This window comes from Pinus tabuliformis, chromosome 5_2, assembly GCF_031772625.1.
Source record: "Pinus tabuliformis cultivar Carrire ecotype Pingquan chromosome 5_2, CPIR1, whole genome shotgun sequence".
In the NCBI taxonomy this organism is placed as follows: domain Eukaryota; kingdom Viridiplantae; phylum Streptophyta; class Pinopsida; order Pinales; family Pinaceae; genus Pinus; species Pinus tabuliformis.
In genome coordinates, this window is record NC_142306.1 from 610,701,203 (window position 1) to 610,721,630 (window position 20,428).

Below are 20,428 nucleotides of genomic sequence, written 5' to 3' on the forward strand. Positions count from 1 at the left end.
AGTGCATCGTCAACAGTATCCAACCATCAGTCCTCAAATGTGAATGTTAACAAAAATCCCTCGCACAATATATCCCATTCGCTCGTACCATGTCAGAGTTCCGTCTTAGTATACCAATTCATTGGTATGACATCCAGGGTATTGTAGAATAAGTGTACCCATTCAGGTTGAGGTTCTTCCCCATAGTCCTTGGTCCATTTCGTGAGGTGCATGCATGGGTCATATTGCCCATCGTATTTATCTTCTATCTATAGTTGCAGTTTCCCAAATCATAGGCGCATCATCCTTCTACATTCACGTCAGTTTTCAAAGTTTCCTTGATGTGTTCCCCACCAGCACGCAGGTGTCGCGTGCAGTGCCCACTTCAATGCATCGAACTACTATTGTTCTGGTACCGTGCCTTCAAACTTGCTCAAGAATTCATCCACCACTGTCAATCCATCATATGTTGGTAGATCTCGGGCCTAGGTTGTTACGCAACGCAGTGATCTAATCATCATGTTGCAATTCAATGTTGTCACTTCGTTCAATCGATTGTGCCAGTGTTTTTCTTCTTCGTCTAAATCCATGGTGCAGGAACTTGCGCACTCCCACGAGATCCTTCCATCTAGCCTCGGATCCATCTCATACTGATTCAACAGTCGGACGCGAAGAAATCTCGCGATTTCGCATATCTAGTAAACTATCTAGCCATTTTTCTCGGATATACTTCGGAGTTTTGTTTCCTGGTCACGAAACTCGGGAAGATTGTTGTCCAATCATTCTTCAATTTCCTTCTATTGTTGTGTTTCCAATGGCACGTCACATCCCTTAGGCAGATCTCTGTTTCGCCATTCGGAATCATTTGTTATCATTGTTGGGGCCTATCCGTTACTTCAAAGTGAATCTAGCCAAACAAATCCCAAAACCACCAGCCCTTTCGGTAATTCCCATGTGCGGACTGAAGTCTCCACCCGAGGTATATGGTAGGGTGCTGGAACCAATTTCCGCACCCTATGCATGTCTTGATAAGTCTAGGAATTTTGCGAACCGAACCCGCGCACTTGTGTTACTCCGCGCAGCTGTCTTTCCTTCGCAATTGTGCAACTGCTTCCACGTAGCTCTGAAAGAGCTTGAAGAGGACTATCCTGTCCTTTATCCTTACTGTCTAATTATAGATCTTGACTTAATTGTGTGTACCCAATATTCTCATTAACCATTCAAACATTCAGTAACAAGTGCTCAAAATCATGAAACTGTAAAGAGATGCATAAATACAACAGAAGCATAAACACATAGCTTTCAGAATCAACTTATCGTTTTATTAATCCTCTGTTCAAGTGTAATCCCAACTCTACCCTGCGCACCAGTTGCAGGGGTCCGCCACACAGCTGTAGACTCTACCAGGCCTCTACGCACACAATTACAGAGCCTTTTTCCTACTGATACATCCCAAGACTCGGACTAACAGACTCAGAGCTAATTCATCATCCAAAAGAACATGTTATTTTTTTTCCAAATATAAAACTGACTATACACTTAGAGCCTTGCTCTATTTTAATAAAATCCCATGGTCCGTGGACCATGGGTAGGTCGACACATTTACATTTAAATTATATTATTTCAAGGCAGACAACCCTAGACTCTCGCACTCTGGCCTGCATTTCGCGGGGTCTTTTCATTACACTTGACTAAAATTCGGGCCCATCAAAAAACCCACTATGGGGGGATCCAGCTGCCCAACAACTAGTTACCCCTGAGCCCTCAGTCAATGTACTACTACCACAAGGTTTCATTTCCCACTCAACCTCTTGTCTCGAAGAATGATCATCTCATTCCCGTCTTTGTCCATTAAATAGAACCAACTGTTCAAAAATGAAAAGGGAATTGCTACGGATCCCTATGCACACAATCCATGTGTCAACATGCAATTTTTATTTCTTTATTTTAAGTTTTACTTAATTCATTATTCCTATTAATTTAACTCTTTCTTATTTGACTCATTTCACTTGTTGCCTCGAGAGGCACTCTATAGCGCAGTAATGAGGGAGATGTTGTCACGTTATGTAACGTTACATTAAAAAAATATTAAAAAAATATGAGGGAGATGTTGTCATGTAACGTAACATTACATTACAAAAAAAGTATTAAAAAAAATATGATGGAGATGTTGTCATGTAACATAACGTTACATTAATAAACAACAAATATATCTATATATGTGTGTGTGGGGGGGGGGGGGGCTAACATATATTGTATATGCTGAAGATATGTGTAACGTTACTATATATGTGTTGGCTAATATATATTTTATATGCTGAAGATATGTGTAACGTTACTATATATGTTTCAACTAATATATATTGGCTGAAGATATGTGTAACATTACTTAAAAAAAAAAAAAAAAAAAAAAAAAAAAAAAATTAAAACAAAACAATGTGTCGACTAATATTAACAAACTCAATTTTGAATCGATATATATACAATTTGAAAAGAGATCGATTAGCGTATTCATTGAATAACAAAGAAAATTAGATAAAGGAAGCGGAGGATTCAATTGGGCATATCCTATAATAATAACAAGGTAAATTTCCTGGCATTTAGGTTTTCCGTTGTGTGGTTTCTGTAATAATAATAACCCAGTAAATTTATATTTCGTGGCATTCAAGTTTTCAGTTGTGTGATAAGCTTATTCATTGAATAACAAAGAAAATTAGATAAAGGAAGCAAAGGATTCAATTGGGCATATCCTGTAATAATAAAAAGGTAAATTTCCTGGCATTTAGGTTTTCCGTTGTGTGGTTTCTGTAATAATAATAACCTAGTAAATTTATATTTCGTGGCATTCAGGTTTTCAGTTGTGTGATTTCTGTAATAATAATAATCAGGTAAATTTATATTTCGTTGCATTCAGGGTTTTCCATAGTAGGAAGGTGCTCAATAAAATTAGGAGTGAGGGGAAATATTGAGTATAATGTAATATTTAGGATGGGGCATGACCTGAAATATTAGGTAAAATTTAATAATATTGCATTTTAATTAGTATTTCTCCCCACCTCTGGCCACTATTATAAATATTGGGTAACATATAATATTGTAATATTAGATTTTATGTAATCAATATATTTTGTAACACTTAATATAAATGTGTTCCATCTATAAATTAATTAATAAGTGGATAAAAACTTAATATTTACCATATTACAAGATTTTTAATCATGAATATTTACCATAGATCTAGCCTTCTAATTGTTAAAATACCATGGGCCAATACCATGGCTTATCAATACTACATGCCCAAAAACAATAACTTATTTAAAAATAAAAATATTTTACAATATTTTATTCTAATTTAATTTTATAACATTTTTTTAATTAACTCTAAGAGAAAAAAGGTTATAATTTCTTCTGAGGTATATCTAAAACCCTCCATCCTCACGACTACTAACAATATTTTCATAGAGATTAAATGGAGGTTTTAATAAATTAAAAAATGAGAATACTTTTATATATACATATGTGAAATTTATATAATATAAATAATATATAAAAGAACTAGGATTAATTGAGTTTTAAATAAATTAAAAAATGAGAATAACTTTTATATATACATATGTGAAATTTATATAATATAAATAAAATATAAAGAACTAGGATGGATCATCTTAACAAAGGATCCAAGTAAAAGTGAGAAAGAAAAGTGATTAACAAGATAGAGGAAAGATAGTGGGTGATTCTATTAATATTTTTAAATAATTGTATTTTCTTTAACATGATTGATCCAAAATATAGGTTTAATATTTTACAACCAATTATATTTTTTATTATTTAAATACTTTCTTAAATACAATACAATGGTATCAGATTTAAGAAAGAGAGAGATATGGAAGGGGGAATAGAGTGTGGGAGAGAGACATAGAGGTGAGAGACAAAGCGAGAGAGAGAAATGAAGAGAGATGGAGGGAGAGAGATGATTTGGAGGGGGAAAGAGAGGGATGACAAGGGGATAGATGAGGAGAATGAGGGAGAGAGGAAACGAGGGAAGAGAGAGAAAAGGAGAGGATAGGATAGGGAAAGAAGGGGAAGAAGAGAGACAGGGGGACATATGTATGGAGGGGGAGAGAGATAAAGGAGAGAGGAGGGAGATAGTGACATAGTTGGAGGGTGGAGAGAGAGTGTGTGTATGATGGGGCAGAGAGAGGAGATGGAGGTGGGAGAGAAGGGGAGAGAGAGGAAGGAAAAAGAGAGATGACTTGAGAGAGAGGAGAGAGAGAGGGGGAGAAGAAAGATGAGTTGGAAGGGGAAGAAATACATATGAGAGAGAAAGGTGGAGAGGGAGTGGCAAGGGATAGATGTAGAGTCAATGTGAGAGAGAGATAAGAGAGAGAGAGAGAGAGAGAGAGAGAGATAGAGAGAGATAGAAGAAGGGGAAGAGATAGAGAGGGCAATGGAGAGGGAGATATAAATAGATAGGGGGGGGAGAGAGAGAGCATGGCATATGTTTAGGGGGTTGAGATAGAGAGACAAATAAGGAGATTGGAGGGAGGTATAAATATAGATGACATGGGAGAGAGGAAAGAAGAGAAAGATAGAGAAAGTTAGGGAGAGGCAGATAGAGTCAGGCAGGGAGAGAGGAAGGGGAAAGAGAAAAGAAGGAGGAGGAGATAGACACAGAATGGAAGGTGGAGAGAGAGAAGAAGAAATAGTCTCACAGTGACAAATATAGACATAGAAGTTAGATCTAGAAAGTCATGAATATTTTATATTTTCACTAAAATGGATGTATAAATTTCAATGTAGTTGTTGATTTCTAATCCCATTTGATCACATGCACTATATGCATTAATTTCAGTGTAGATGTCGATTTATAATTCTATTTATTACCTTACACTAGATGCATTGATTTCAGTACCGATGTTGAATTCTACTCCTATTTGATTGCTTGCACATGATGCATTGGTTTCAGTGTAGATATTGATTTCTAATCCTATTTGACTGCTTTCACTAGATGCATTGATTTCAGCATAGATGTTGATTTCTACTCATACTTGACTGCATGCATTATATGCATTGGCTTTAGTGTAGATATTGATTTATAATGATATTTGATTGCTTTTTTACTAATGTATTTATTTCAGTTTAGATGTTGAGCTAATCCTATTTGATTGTTTGCACTAGATGCATTGATTTTAGCGTAGATGTTGATTTTTGATTTGACGCAACAAGATGTATGGTGTACATTAATTTCAAAGTAATGAGATTAATAGTGGCATTGATTAATCTATCTCTCTACTCAAACCCTAAACATATAAACTCTCTCTCCATATAATCTAATCTCTCTCCCCCTTAGTCCCTCGCTTTCCCCCTCCCTCTCTCTCTCTTCCCCTTCACTCCGCTCTCTAACATTTCTCTCACCATATCCATATCTCTTCCTCCTTCCCTGTCTTGCCTCTCTCTTCTTACCTCCTCCCCATCTATATCTCTATCTCCCCTTGTCTCTGCTTGCTCACACCCAAAACATACACACTCGGTCTCAGTGTAAGCACAAAAAAAATTGCTCAACATACATACAATACTTGAATTTTCATCCTAAATAAAATGTTTTCTTACTTGAATTTATAATTGGGTACATTCTTATTATTCCTATTTTCTATCATTCAACATTGTTAATTACTTTGCATTCAAACGCGGTAATAGAAAATAACTACCGTTGAAAATTATTTAGGGTTTAACACTCCATAAGTCACAATGATTGACTTTGGAGAAAACTACTATTAATAACAGAGACAAGGTATGTTGTTTACTACAGTAGCTCGAGTTAAATATTTGAATGGTCTATGATTCCATCTACTCTTTTCATATGATCTATATGAGAAAATGGAAAAAAATAGTTTCAGATTGATTGCAATGAAGATTGTTTGTAATTGACTATATTCTTAGCATTCACATTTTCTATCTATCAAAATTGTTACATTGACACTATGCACTCAAAATTTGTATTTCATCAAGTTACTAACAGTCTTTCTCATCTCAACAAGCTGAGGTAACTAAGAAAATTTTAAATTAAATTGACCAAATTAATCTTAGACATATCACTTTGTTGAGGTAACCAAGAAAATTTTAAATTAAATTGACCAAATTAATCTTAGACATATTTAGCATATTTAAAATTATCAAAATAATTAGATGTTCAGCGAATTTTGTATGATCGCACACCACTGAAACCAGCCTAGATCCATCTTAACACTGGATCTATCAAGCACTGAGAGAGATCAAATGTCTTGAGGTGCACTCAAAAAATAGTTTGCCCCTCGAGAGATTTTATAGATCCGATGTTAGGATGGATCTAGGCTCATTGTTAACCTTGCTAAGTTTATTATTTTTATAATTTACATTTATATATATCTATTTACAACTTTCATTATTTATTATTTATTTATTTACTATTATTATATTTTTTCATTATTTATTATTTATTTAATATTATTATCCTTTCTTTTTTATTTCTTATTTATTTAATTTATTATTATTTGTGGCATTACAATAAGGATGTATGTAAGCAGTTGGAGACAGAGTTTCATAGTAGTTATGGGAGCTGAGGAGGGTGGTGATATGCATAGGCTAGTTGATTGTGCATGCCCCTTAATTCATGGTTGTTTTGTAGTGAAATTAGTCCTAGTGACAGGGTCAGAGGTCTGGTTGAGAGTGAGAGTGTGAATTGTTGGGTTTAGGGCCCGGGAAACCTGACCAATTTTCACGCGGTCAGTAGTCATAGGGTATGGACGCGCAATTGGAATGCTACTTAGTTGAGGGAGGCCTCGACGCTTGAAGCAAATTTCCTGACGAGATGGTAATATTTGTCCCTTCAATTCGCCTTCTTTGGCCTGGAGGGGTCTCTAATCAATTCGGTAGTGTATATATCTAGCTTGGTTGGTTTCTCTTAGTGAATTCTGGGGAGTTCTGGCCTGGAGGAGATTTTGTGTTCAACTGTCTTGCAGGGTGTAGGAATTTGGCCAAGAGGGGTACTCTGGTTTTGGTGGATACTAGGAGAGTTGGTAGTGGGTGGATTTTTAATTCTGCATTGTTTGAATGTTGCAACTTGGTACCTTGTGGAATTTTCTAGTTTTTCTTAGTCTCGCTCCATTTGGTGGGGCATCTTCACACACCGGTCTTTGCTAGTTGTTCTTGCATGAAGTGGACAGGGGCTAGGAAAAGGAGATAGTGTGGGACTTGGTGGGTGTTTACTTGGTTTAATCAAGAATCTAAAATGATTCGCCAAAGGGGTTGGGGCAGGCATGGCAGAGCTCCTCGGTGTGATATGTCATCCCAGGTTGGTAGAGTAGTGGCCGAGCATGGTAGGGGTGGATACAATGGTGCGTCTGATGGAGAAATGGCCCAAGAATTTGGACTAGTGATTGGGCTAGCAACCGCCTCGCCCTCCTTGGAATCAATAGCTAGTTAGCTCCAGCTGGTCATGGTATACTTGGGAGAGATGAGACAACAATGGCATGAAGATAGAAATGAGTTGATCACATTTTTGAACGACATCTAAAGAGAAAATGGGTGACGATGGATAGATGGATTCTGTCACGCCCCCAATCTTTTTTTTTTTTTTCTAATTGGGCGGTGCGCAGCACCACCGAACGCCCAATCTTCCGACCGCACGTTTATGGACTACGCCTCACACATAAAATTGAACTTATTATTATTACCACGTGCATTAATCTTCATTAAACATTAACATAAACATTCAACATAATTCAATGCTGCAATAATAAAATCCACACAACCAAATTATGGGAGGGGCAACTCCCCAAGAGTTCGCCCAACCAATTTTGTATTATAACCAATTTACAAGATTACAATCCGTGCGCCTGATCCAGGTGGATATTGGTGGCCACCTGCCAGGTCCACCTGGACCCCCACCATTGTCTTTCTCAGCATTTTCAGTTTCCTTAATTGTAGCACAGTTTACTATTTTTAGCAGTTTTTCGGGTCCTGAACTTCCGGAGCCGTTTTGAGGCCCTAAACGACGTTTTTTTGGAATTCTGGGGCGACCGAGCCCTATGTTGCCTCTCGCCTCCCAAAGTGGTAGTACTCGGATAGATCTTTCTAACGAGCTATCGTACGCGTCAAACGGAGATCGTATGCCAAAGTTACAACCCCGGGAAATTGATGTACCAATTTACCCAAACGGGGCCCACAATTTGGCGTTTCATCTTCTAGGGTTAGGTTTCGGTATGTGAAGGGTTTTCCATTGTTTCTCAACAATAAATAGGCCTTCGAGCCTCATTGTAATACAGTTCAGAACAGTTCAGAGGCATGTAGCCATCACATCTCTTCTCAGAGATAAGCTACCATCGCCCTAGCTAGTTTATTGCCATTTCTGTTTGTAAGCATATGTCAGTATTTTCCATTAATGAAATGAAGTATTATTTCCGCTGCATCTTTGTGTATATGGTTATCTCTGTAATTTGTTGCGTTCCTGCTTAAATCTGGATCAGTGGTATCAGAGCGGTCTGCTTTTTCTCTGTTTTTCTTTGCATGTCCCCAACAAGGTCGGGATATAAGGAGTTAGGGCTTGAACTGGTTGAACCTTTGCAAGACCAGCCTCGCAAATCCCGACGGCCTCCCATGGCGGACGAGAAGAAAGACGAGGGGGCAGGAGATCCCATCAAAATCTTGCTTGAAGAAGCGCTCGAGCGACAACAGAACGCGATGATGGACAACTTTGCGCAGATCCTTCAGCAGCTACCCAGAAGCGGCGCATCGGCTTCCAGCAGCTCCTCTGGAAATGCCACACCCTTTAAGGTACAAGTTAATTTTGAAATCCCCATATTCGAGGGTCAGATAGACGCCGATGCCGTAGATAAATGGTTAAATCTGCTAGAGGGTTATTTTTCTGTTCATGAATTTTCGAGTCGGGAAAAGATTGTTTTTGCTCTTCTCAAAGCAGCCCCCCACGTCAAGGACTGGTGGGAAACCTACTGCGAGCAGAAGGATGAAAGTACTGGCTCACTATTTTCAGCCGCACCCACCTGGGATTCGTTCCGGGATGCCATCAAGGAGCAGTACTACCCTGTCGGAAGCTATGAGGATGAATACATAAAGTGAACCACGCTGCGGCAGGGAAGGGACCAAGATGTGCCAGAGTTCACCAATCTTTTCCATACCCTTCGCACAAAGTTGGGTATCAAGGATTCGGAGCAACATTTGATACTCAAATACCGTGGCTGCCTGCACAAGTACATCCAGGAAGAAATACAGTTCCTAAACATCCCCTCGCTGGCGCAGCATACCGGTATGCCGTCAAAGTCGAGCAGAAGTTTAAACAAAAGAAGCGAGACTTTGGATCTGCGAATCCAAAGCAGGGGAAAGGTGCCCCTAAACCACAGAACAAAGGACAAAGCCAAGGCGGGACAGCCCAAGACAACCAGCTGAAGCTGCAAGCAAAGAGCAACGCCGCGAAGCCGAGAAAGGACACTGGAAAATGGTGCGAGTTCCATAAGAGCTCCACTCACAACACAAGTGAGTGTCGGGCCAAACAGTCACTGGTGGCTGAGCTAAAGGTTTCAGAATCAGATGCATGTTCCGACTCTGAGTCAGAACCCGATAAGGGGTATGAAAAAGGGAAGCAGATCATTGATGCGGATCCCAGCGCCACTGTTGCTACCGCAAAGATCCAGAAAAATGAACCCGAAGATCCAAAGGAGGAGGAGCGTCTCTTCCACTCCCAGATGTGGGTCAAGGGCTCCCCGATACAGTTCATTGTTGATAGAGGGAGTCAAAAGAACCTCATTTCGGCAGAGGTCGTGAAGCGGTTGGGCTTACCGACCACAGCACATCCACAACCATACACCATTGGGTGGCTTTACCAAGGGCGAGATCTTCGCGTGAGCCAGCAGTGTCGCCTTCCATACAACATCAAGCCCTTCACGGATGAGGTATTCTGTGACATTGCTCCCCTTGAAGTTTGTGATGTATTACTAGGACAACCATACTTGTGGAAGCGACATGCTGTGTATGAATCAAGGCCCCGTGCTGTTATTATTACATTGGGAAATAAGTTGTTCAGGATACCAGAGGTACCACCACCTGCCGCCATCTCTTTGATTACTGCAAAACAATGCAGTAAGATCATTTCCAAAACCAGGAAATTTGTTTTCCTGATGATACGCCCTCAAGGGAAGAAGAAGACAGTGGCCGCGGCCTCCAAACGAGGTCCCTCTGCACGGCAACTACAAATGGACAAGATTGTGGAGGAGTACAAAGACATCTTCACCTCCCCGGCAGGGGTTCCTCTGCACTGTCAAGTCAAGCACTCCATTGATCTGACCCCAGGTGCGCCGCTACCCAATGGACCAATTTATCGGCGCTCCGTTCTGGAGAACAATGAAATCAAGAGGCAGATTCAGGAGCTCCTACAGAAAGGTCACATCCGTCCGAGTTCTTCGCCCTGTGGGAGCCCGATAGTGTTGGTACAGAAGAAGGATGGGACGTGGAGACTCTGTATTGACTATCGGGCGCTGAACAAGATCACTGTCCATAATAGGTACCCGATCCCGCGGATTGATGACCTCCTAGACCAACTAAAGGGGGCGAAGTATTTCAGCAAGATCGATCTGAAGTCAGGATATCACCAGGTACCAATTGAACCCTCAGATGTGTGGAAGACTGCCTTCAAATCCAAGGAGGGCCTCTTCGAATGGTTGGTCATGCCTTTCGGATTGACGAATGCTCCTGCAACCTTTATGAGGCTAATGGATGACATCTTGCGGCCATTCACCAACTCCTTTGTAGTAGTATACTTGGATGACATTCTGATCTTCAGCCAGAGTTGGGAAGAGCACCTCCACCACATCCGACAGGTTCTCCAAACACTGCGGCAACACAAGCTATGTGCCAATTTGGAGAAATGCACTTTTGGCATGACCGAGGTCCAGTATCTGGGATACATCATTGATGAACAGGGGGTGCATGTCGATCCAGCCAAGGTCCAAGTCATTCGGGATTGGCCCTCTCCTACCACTCTAACAGAGCTCCGCAGCTTTCTAGGTCTTGCCAACTTCTACCGCAGGTTTGTGTTGGGATTTTCTCATATTTCTTGGCCCTTGAGTCAAGTCACCAAGGGCGGGGCGAAAGCAAAATTCTTTTGGTCTGAATCTCAACAGAAGGCATTCAGGGAGTTGAAGGATCGCCTCTGCACGGCACCAGTGCTCGCGTTACCAGATTTACAACAACCATTTGAGGTCGAGACAGATGCCTCTGACTATGCTATTGGGGCAGTCCTTACTCAACATGGACATCCAGTGGCATATCACAGTGAAACACTTTCAGACACAGTCCGGAAGTACCCCACTTATGATAAAGAGATGTATTCCATTGTACAGGCCTGCCGACAATGGAAGCATTACATTTTGGGGAAGGAAACGGTCATCCACACAGACCACCGACCTCTGCAATTCATACATACCCAAGGGAAATTGCAGAATGATCGCCATCAGAAGTGGTCTACATACCTGCAACAGTTTCACTTGAATATCAAGTATAAAAAGGGCAGCACCAATAATGTTGCAGATTGCCTCAGTCGACCACCGATCATGGCGCTAACCACCGTGCTCAACTCTTGCGGGCACGAGACTTCTGATTGGCCACTTCTCTACAAAAGCGACCCAGAATTCGGCCACACATACCAGACACTCTTGGAGGGTCGGCAGGTTGCAGATTTTCACCTCCAGGATGCCCTATTATGCCACCTCGGTCACCTTTGTGTTCCTTCAAGCGAGCGTGCCAAGATGATTTGGGAAGCACACTACAGTCGGGCTGCTGGGCATTTCGGGGTCGAGAAAACAGTGGCAGTACTGCAAAACTATTTCTATTGGCCGAATCTTCGACAGGATGTTGGGAAGTACATCCGATCATGTACTGCCTGTGCCATTGCCAAACCGACCATTAAGAAGCAAGGCCTCTATACCCCGTTGCCTACCCCTAGTCGACCTTGGGAATCCATCTCCATGGATTACATGTCAGGCCTTCCTTCCACTAAGCATGGAAATGACTGTGTTTTTGTGGTCGTCGACAGGTTCTCAAAGATGGCCATTATGATGGCCTGCAAGAAGAATATCACAGCAGAAGCCACTGCTAAACTCTTCTTTGAACGAGTGTGGGTGCACTTTGGGATCCCACAGTCTATCATCTCAGATCGGGACAGTCGGTTTCTCAGCACATTTTGGTCCAGTCTCTGGTCAATGCTGGACACCAAACTCACGAAGTCCACAGCCTTCCATCCTCAAACTGATGGCCAGACAGAGGTTGTCAACAGGATGATTGTGCACATTCTGCGCATGTATAACTCAAAGCATCCACGCACATGGGACGAGAGCCTCCCCTATGTTCAGCACAGCTACAACCGAGCTCTTCACAGCTCCACTGGCCATAGCCCTTTTCAGGTGGGTTTAGGATTCCAGCCACTATGCCCCATTGATGTGGCCATGCCACTTGCAGCTACTCACATGAATTCAGCTCATGTCCAGTCCGAAACAGATAAGGCCACCAGCTTCATTGAGCGCATCCAACATATTCGCCAGCAGGTCCATGACATTCTTGAGAAATCAAATGCCAAGTACAAGCAGCGACATGATCAACACCGGGTGCCACACAAGTTTCAGGTGGGCGACAAAGTCTGGTTGCATTTGCAAAAGGAACGCCTTACTGGAGCCTATCGGAAATTGAGACCACTTCGATATGGTCCTTACACCATTACTAAGGCTATGGGAGACAATGCATTTGAGCTCAGCATTCCCCCATTCCTTGGCCTGCACCCAGTGTTCAATGTGGACCGCCTTCGGCCATACTTTCCACCATTGCTAGACACATCCGACATTGCAGAACAGCTCAAACCCACAGAATTAAATCCAGATTGCATGGAACAAGCTGCAACTGATCGGATCATGGACACACAGATCAAGAACACTCGCCAACAGCATATCCAACTGTATCGAGTTGTCAAAGCAGGCCAACTCCTTCAGCAGGGCAAGTGGCTCACCAGGGAACAAGTTCAGCAGAGGTTTCCTCATCTCATGGAGGAGCTCAACGCAATGGGGACCATTGCTTCCTAAGGGGGGAGGAATGATCCAGGTGGATATTGGTGGCCACCTGCCAGGTCCACCTGGACCCCCACCATTGTCTTTCTCAGCATTTTCAGTTTCCTTAATTGTAGCACAGTTTACTATTTTTAGCAGTTTTTCGGGTCCTGAACTTCCGGAGCCGTTTTGAGGCCCTAAACGACGTTTTTTTGGAATTCTGGGGCGACCGAGCCCTATGTTGCCTCCCAAAGTGGTAGTACTCGGATAGATCTTTCTAACGAGCTATCGTACGCGTCAAACGGAGATCGTATGCCAAAGTTACGACCCCGGGAAATTGATGTACCAATTTACCCAAACGGGGCCCACAATTTGGCGTTTCATCTTCTAGGGTTAGGTTTCGGTATGTGAAGGGTTTTCCATTGTTTCTCAACAATAAATAGGCCTTCGAGCCTCATTGTAATACAGTTCAGAACAGTTCAGAGGCATGTAGCCATCACATCTCTTCTCAGAGATAAGCTACCATCGCCCTAGCTAGTTTATTGCCATTTCTGTTTGTAAGCATATGTCAGTATTTTCCATTAATGAAATGAAGTATTATTTCCGCTGCATCTTTGTGTATATGGTTATCTCTGTAATTTGTTGCGTTCCTGTTTAAATCTGGATCAGTGGTATCAGAGCGGTCTGCTTTTTCTCTGTTTTTCTTTGCATGTCCCCAACAAGGTCGGGATATAAGGAGTTAGGGCTTGAACTGGTTGAACCTTTGCAAGACCAGCCTCGCAAATCCCGACGGCCTCCCATGGCGGACGAGAAGAAAGACGAGGGGGCAGGAGATCCCATCAAAATCTTGCTCGAAGAAGCGCTCGAGCGACAACGGAACGCGATGATGGACAGCTTTGCGCAGATCCTTCAGCGGCTACCCAGAAGCGGCGCATCGGCTTCCAGCAGCTCCTCTGGAAACGCCACACCCTTTAAGGTACAAGTTAATTTTGAAATCCCCATATTCGAGGGTCAGATAGACGCCGATGCCGTAGATAAATGGTTAAATCTGCTAGAGGGTTATTTTTCTGTTCATGAATTTTCGAGTCGGGAAAAGATTGTTTTTGCTCTTCTCAAAGCAGCCCCCCACGTCAAGGACTGGTGGGAAACCTACTGCGAGCAGAAGGATGAAAGTACTGGCTCACTATTTTCAGCCGCACCCACCTGGGATTCGTTCCGGGATGCCATCAAGGAGCAGTACTACCCTGTCGGAAGCTATGAGGATGAATACATAAAGTGGACCACGCTGCGGCAGGGAAGGGACCAAGATGTGCCGGAGTTCACCAATCTTTTCCATACCCTTCGCACAAAGTTGGGTATCAAGGATTCGGAGCAACATTTGATACTCAAATACCGTGGCTGCCTGCACAAGTACATCCAGGAAGAAATACAGTTCCTAAACATCCCCTCGCTCGGCGCAGCATACCGGTATGCCGTCAAAGTCGAGCAGAAGTTTAAACAAAAGAAGCGAGACTTTGGATCTGCGAATCCAAAGCAGGGGAAAGGTGCCCCTAAACCACAGAACAAAGGACAAAGCCAAGGCGGGACAGCCCAAGACAACCAGCTGAAGCTGCAAGCAAAGAGCAACGCCGCGAAGCCGAGAAAGGACACTGGAAAATGGTGCGAGTTCCATAAGAGCTCCACTCACAACACAAGTGAGTGTCGGGCCAAACAGTCACTGGTGGCTGAGCTAAAGGTTTCAGAATCAGATGCATGTTCCGACTCTGAGTCAGAACCCGATAAGGGGTATGAAAAAGGGAAGCAGATCATTGATGCGGATCCCAGCGCCACTGTTGCTACCGCAAAGATCCAGAAAAATGAACCCGAAGATCCAGAGGAGGAGGAGCGTCTCTTCCACTCCCAGATGTGGGTCAAGGGCTCCCCGATACAGTTCATTGTTGATAGCGGGAGTCAAAAGAACCTCATTTCGGCAGAGGTCGTGAAGCGGTTGGGCTTACCGACCACAGCACATCCACAACCATACACCATTGGGTGGCTTTACCAAGGGCGAGATCTTCGCGTGAGCCAGCAGTGTCGCCTTCCATACAACATCAAGCCCTTCACGGATGAGGTATTGTGTGACATTGCTCCCCTTGAAGTTTGTGATGTATTACTAGGACAACCATACTTGTGGAAGCGACATGCTGTGTATGAATCAAGGCCCCGTGCTGTTATTATTACATTGGGAAATAAGTTGTTCAGGATACCAGAGGTACCACCACCTGCCGCCATCTCTTTGATTACTGCAAAACAATGCAGTAAGATCATTTCCAAAACCAGGAAATTTGTTTTCCTGATGATACGCCCTCAAGGGAAGAAGAAGACAGTGGCCGCGGCCTCCAAACGAGGTCCCTCTGCACGGCAGCTACAAATGGACAAGATTGTGGAGGAGTACAAAGACATCTTCACCTCCCCGGCAGGGGTTCCTCTGCACTGTCAAGTCAAGCACTCCATTGATCTGACCCCAGGTGCGCCGCTACCCAATGGACCAATTTATCGGCGCTCCGTTCTGGAGAACAATGAAATCAAGAGGCAGATTCAGGAGCTCCTACAGAAAGGTCACATCCGTCCGAGTTCTTCGCCCTGTGGGAGCCCGATAGTGTTGGTACAGAAGAAGGATGGGACGTGGAGACTCTGTATTGACTATCGGGCGCTGAACAAGATCACTGTCCGTAATAGGTACCCGATCCCGCGGATTGATGACCTCCTAGACCAACTAAAGGGGGCGAAATATTTCAGCAAGATCGATCTGAAGTCAGGATATCACCAGGTACCAATTGAACCCTCAGATGTGTGGAAGACTGCCTTCAAATCCAAGGAGGGCCTCTTCGAATGGTTGGTCATGCCTTTCGGATTGACGAATGCTCCTGCAACCTTTATGAGGCTAATGGATGACATCTTGCGGCCATTCACCAACTCCTTTGTAGTAGTATACTTGGATGACATTCTGATCTTCAGCCAGAGTTGGGAAGAGCACCTCCACCACATCCGACAGGTTCTCCAAACACTGCGGCAACACAAGCTATGTGCCAATTTGGAGAAATGCACTTTTGGCATGACCGAGGTCCAGTATCTGGGATACATCATTGATGAACAGGGGGTGCATGTCGATCCAGCCAAGGTCCAAGTCATTCGGGATTGGCCCTCTCCAACCACTCTAACAGAGCTCCGCAGCTTTCTAGGTCTTGCCAACTTCTACCGCAGGTTTGTGTTGGGATTTTCTCATATTTCTTGGCCCTTGAGTCAAGTCACCAAGGGCGGGGCGAAAGCAAAATTCTTTTGGTCTGAATCTCAACAGAAGGCATTCAGGGAGTTGAAGGATCGCCTCTGCACGGCACCAGTGCTCGCGTTACCAGATTTACAACAACCATTTGAGGTCGAGACAGATGCCTCTGACTATGCTATTGGGGCAGTCCTTACTCAACATGGACATCCAGTGGCATATCACAGTGAAACACTTTCAGACACAGTCCGGAAGTACCCCACTTATGATAAAGAGATGTATTCCATTGTACAGGCCTGCCGACAATGGAAGCATTACATTTTGGGGAAGGAAACGGTCATCCACACAGACCACCGACCTCTGCAATTCATACAGACCCAAGGGAAATTGCAGAATGATCGCCATCAGAAGTGGTCTACATACCTGCAACAGTTTCACTTGAATATCAAGTATAAAAAGGGCAGCACCAATAATGTTGCAGATTGCCTCAGTCGACCACCGATCATGGCGCTAACCACCGTGCTCAACTCTTGCGGGCACGAGACTTCTGATTGGCCACTTCTCTACAAAAGCGACCCAGAATTCGGCCACACATACCAGACACTCTTGGAGGGTCGGCAGGTTGCAGATTTTCACCTCCAGGATGCCCTATTATGCCACCTCGGTCACCTTTGTGTTCCTTCAAGCGAGCGTGCCAAGATGATTTGGGAAGCACACTACAGTCGGGCTGCTGGGCATTTCGGGGTCGAGAAAACAGTGGCAGTACTGCAAAACTATTTCTATTGGCCGAATCTTCGACAGGATGTTGGGAAGTACATCCGATCATGTACTGCCTGTGCCATTGCCAAACCGACCATTAAGAAGCAAGGCCTCTATACCCCGTTGCCTACCCCTAGTCGACCTTGGGAATCCATCTCCATGGATTACATGTCAGGCCTTCCTTCCACTAAGCATGGAAATGACTGTGTTTTTGTGGTCGTCGACAGGTTCTCAAAGATGGCCATTATGATGGCCTGCAAGAAGAATATCACAGCAGAAGCCACTGCTAAACTCTTCTTTGAACGAGTGTGGGTGCACTTTGGGATCCCACAGTCTATCATCTCAGATCGGGACAGTCGGTTTCTCAGCACATTTTGGTCCAGTCTCTGGTCAATGCTGGACACCAAACTCACGAAGTCCACAGCCTTCCATCCTCAAACTGATGGCCAGACAGAGGTTGTCAACAGGATGATTGTGCACATTCTGCGCATGTATAACTCAAAGCATCCACGCACATGGGACGAGAGCCTCCCCTATGTTCAGCACAGCTACAACCGAGCTCTTCACAGCTCCACTGGCCATAGCCCTTTTCAGGTGGGTTTAGGATTCCAGCCACTATGCCCCATTGATGTGGCCATGCCACTTGCAGCTACTCACATGAATTCAGCTCATGTCCAGTCCGAAACAGATAAGGCCACCAGCTTCATTGAGCGCATCCAACATATTCGCCAGCAGGTCCATGACATTCTTGAGAAATCAAATGCCAAGTACAAGCAGCGACATGATCAACACCGGGTGCCACACAAGTTTCAGGTGGGCGACAAAGTCTGGTTGCATTTGCAAAAGGAACGCCTTACTGGAGCCTATCGGAAATTGAGACCACTTCGATATGGTCCTTACACCATTACTAAGGCTATGGGAGACAATGCATTTGAGCTCAGCATTCCCCCATTCCTTGGCCTGCACCCAGTGTTCAATGTGGACCGCCTTCGGCCATACTTTCCACCATTGCTAGACACATCCGACATTGCAGAACAGCTCAAACCCACAGAATTAAATCCAGATTGCATGGAACAAGCTGCAACTGATCGGATCATGGACACACAGATCAAGAACACTCGCCAACAGCATATCCAACTGTATCGAGTTGTCAAAGCAGGCCAACTCCTTCAGCAGGGCAAGTGGCTCACCAGGGAACAAGTTCAGCAGAGGTTTCCTCATCTCATGGAGGAGCTCAACGCAATGGGGACCATTGCTTCCTAAGGGGGGAGGAATGATCCAGGTGGATATTGGTGGCCACCTGCCAGGTCCACCTGGACCCCCACCATTGTCTTTCTCAGCATTTTCAGTTTCCTTAATTGTAGCACAGTTTACTATTTTTAGCAGTTTTTCGGGTCCTGAACTTCCGGAGCCGTTTTGAGGCCCTAAACGACGTTTTTTTGGAATTCTGGGGCGACCGAGCCCTATGTTGCCTCCCAAAGTGGTAGTACTCGGATAGATCTTTCTAACGAGCTATCGTACGCGTCAAACGGAGATCGTATGCCAAAGTTACGACCCCGGGAAATTGATGTACCAATTTACCCAAACGGGGCCCACAATTTGGCGTTTCATCTTCTAGGGTTAGGTTTCGGTATGTGAAGGGTTTTCCATTGTTTCTCAACAATAAATAGGCCTTCGAGCCTCATTGTAATACAGTTCAGAACAGTTCAGAGGCATGTAGCCATCACATCTCTTCTCAGAGATAAGCTACCATCGCCCTAGCTAGTTTATTGCCATTTCTGTTTGTAAGCATATGTCAGTATTTTCCATTAATGAAATGAAGTATTATTTCCGCTGCATCTTTGTGTATATGGTTATCTCTGTAATTTGTTGCGTTCCTGTTTAAATCTGGATCAGTGGTATCAGAGCGGTCTGCTTTTTCTCTGTTTTTCTTTGCATGTCCCCAACAAGGTCGGGATATAAGGAGTTAGGGCTTGAACTGGTTGAACCTTTGCAAGACCAGCCTCGCAAATCCCGACGGCCTCCCATGGCGGACGAGAAGAAAGACGAGGGGGCAGGAGATCCCATCAAAATCTTGCTCGAAGAAGCGCTCGAGCGACAACGGAACGCGATGATGGACAGCTTTGCGCAGATCCTTCAGCGGCTACCCAGAAGCGGCGCATCGGCTTCCAGCAGCTCCTCTGGAAACGCCACACCCTTTAAGGTACAAGTTAATTTTGAAATCCCCATATTCGAGGGTCAGATAGACGCCGATGCCGTAGATAAATGGTTAAATCTGCTAGAGGGTTATTTTTCTGTTCATGAATTTTCGAGTCGGGAAAAGATTGTTTTTGCTCTTCTCAAAGCAGCCCCCCACGTCAAGGACTGGTGGGAAACCTACTGCGAGCAGAAGGATGAAAGTACTGGCTCACTATTTTCAGCCGCACCCACCTGGGATTCGTTCCGGGATGCCATCAAGGAGCAGTACTACCCTGTCGGAAGCTATGAGGATGAATACATAAAGTGGACCACGCTGCGGCAGGGAAGGGACCAAGATGTGCCGGAGTTCACCAATCTTTTCCATACCCTTCGCACAAAGTTGGGTATCAAGGATTCGGAGCAACATTTGATACTCAAATACCGTGGCTGCCTGCACAAGTACATCCAGGAAGAAATACAGTTCCTAAACATCCCCTCGCTCGGCGCAGCATACCGGTATGCCGTCAAAGTCGAGCAGAAGTTTAAACAAAAGAAGCGAGACTTTGGATCTGCGAATCCAAAGCAGGGGAAAGGTGCCCCTAAACCACAGAACAAAGGACAAAGCCAAGGCGGGACAGCCCAAGACAACCAGCTGAAGCTGCAAGCAAAGAGCAACGCCGCGAAGCCGAGAAAGGACACTGGAAAATGGTGCGAGTTCCATAAGAGCTCCACTCACAACACAAGTGAGTGTCGGGCCAAACAGTCACTGGTGGCTGAGCTAAAGGTTTCAGAATCAGATGCATGTTCCGACTCTGAGTCAGAACCCGATAAGGGGTATGAAAAAGGGAAGCAGATCATTGATGCGGATCCCAGCGCCACTGTTGCTACCGCAAAGATCCAGAAAAATGAACCCGAAGATCCAGAGGAGGAGGAGCGTCTCTTCCACTCCCAGATGTGGGTCAAGGGCTCCCCGATACAGTTCATTGTTGATAGCGGGAGTCAAAAGAACCTCATTTCGGCAGAGGTCGTGAAGCGGTTGGGCTTACCGACCACAGCACATCCACAACCATACACCATTGGGTGGCTTTACCAAGGGCGAGATCTTCGCGTGAGCCAGCAGTGTCGCCTTCCATACAACATCAAGCCCTTCACGGATGAGGTATTGTGT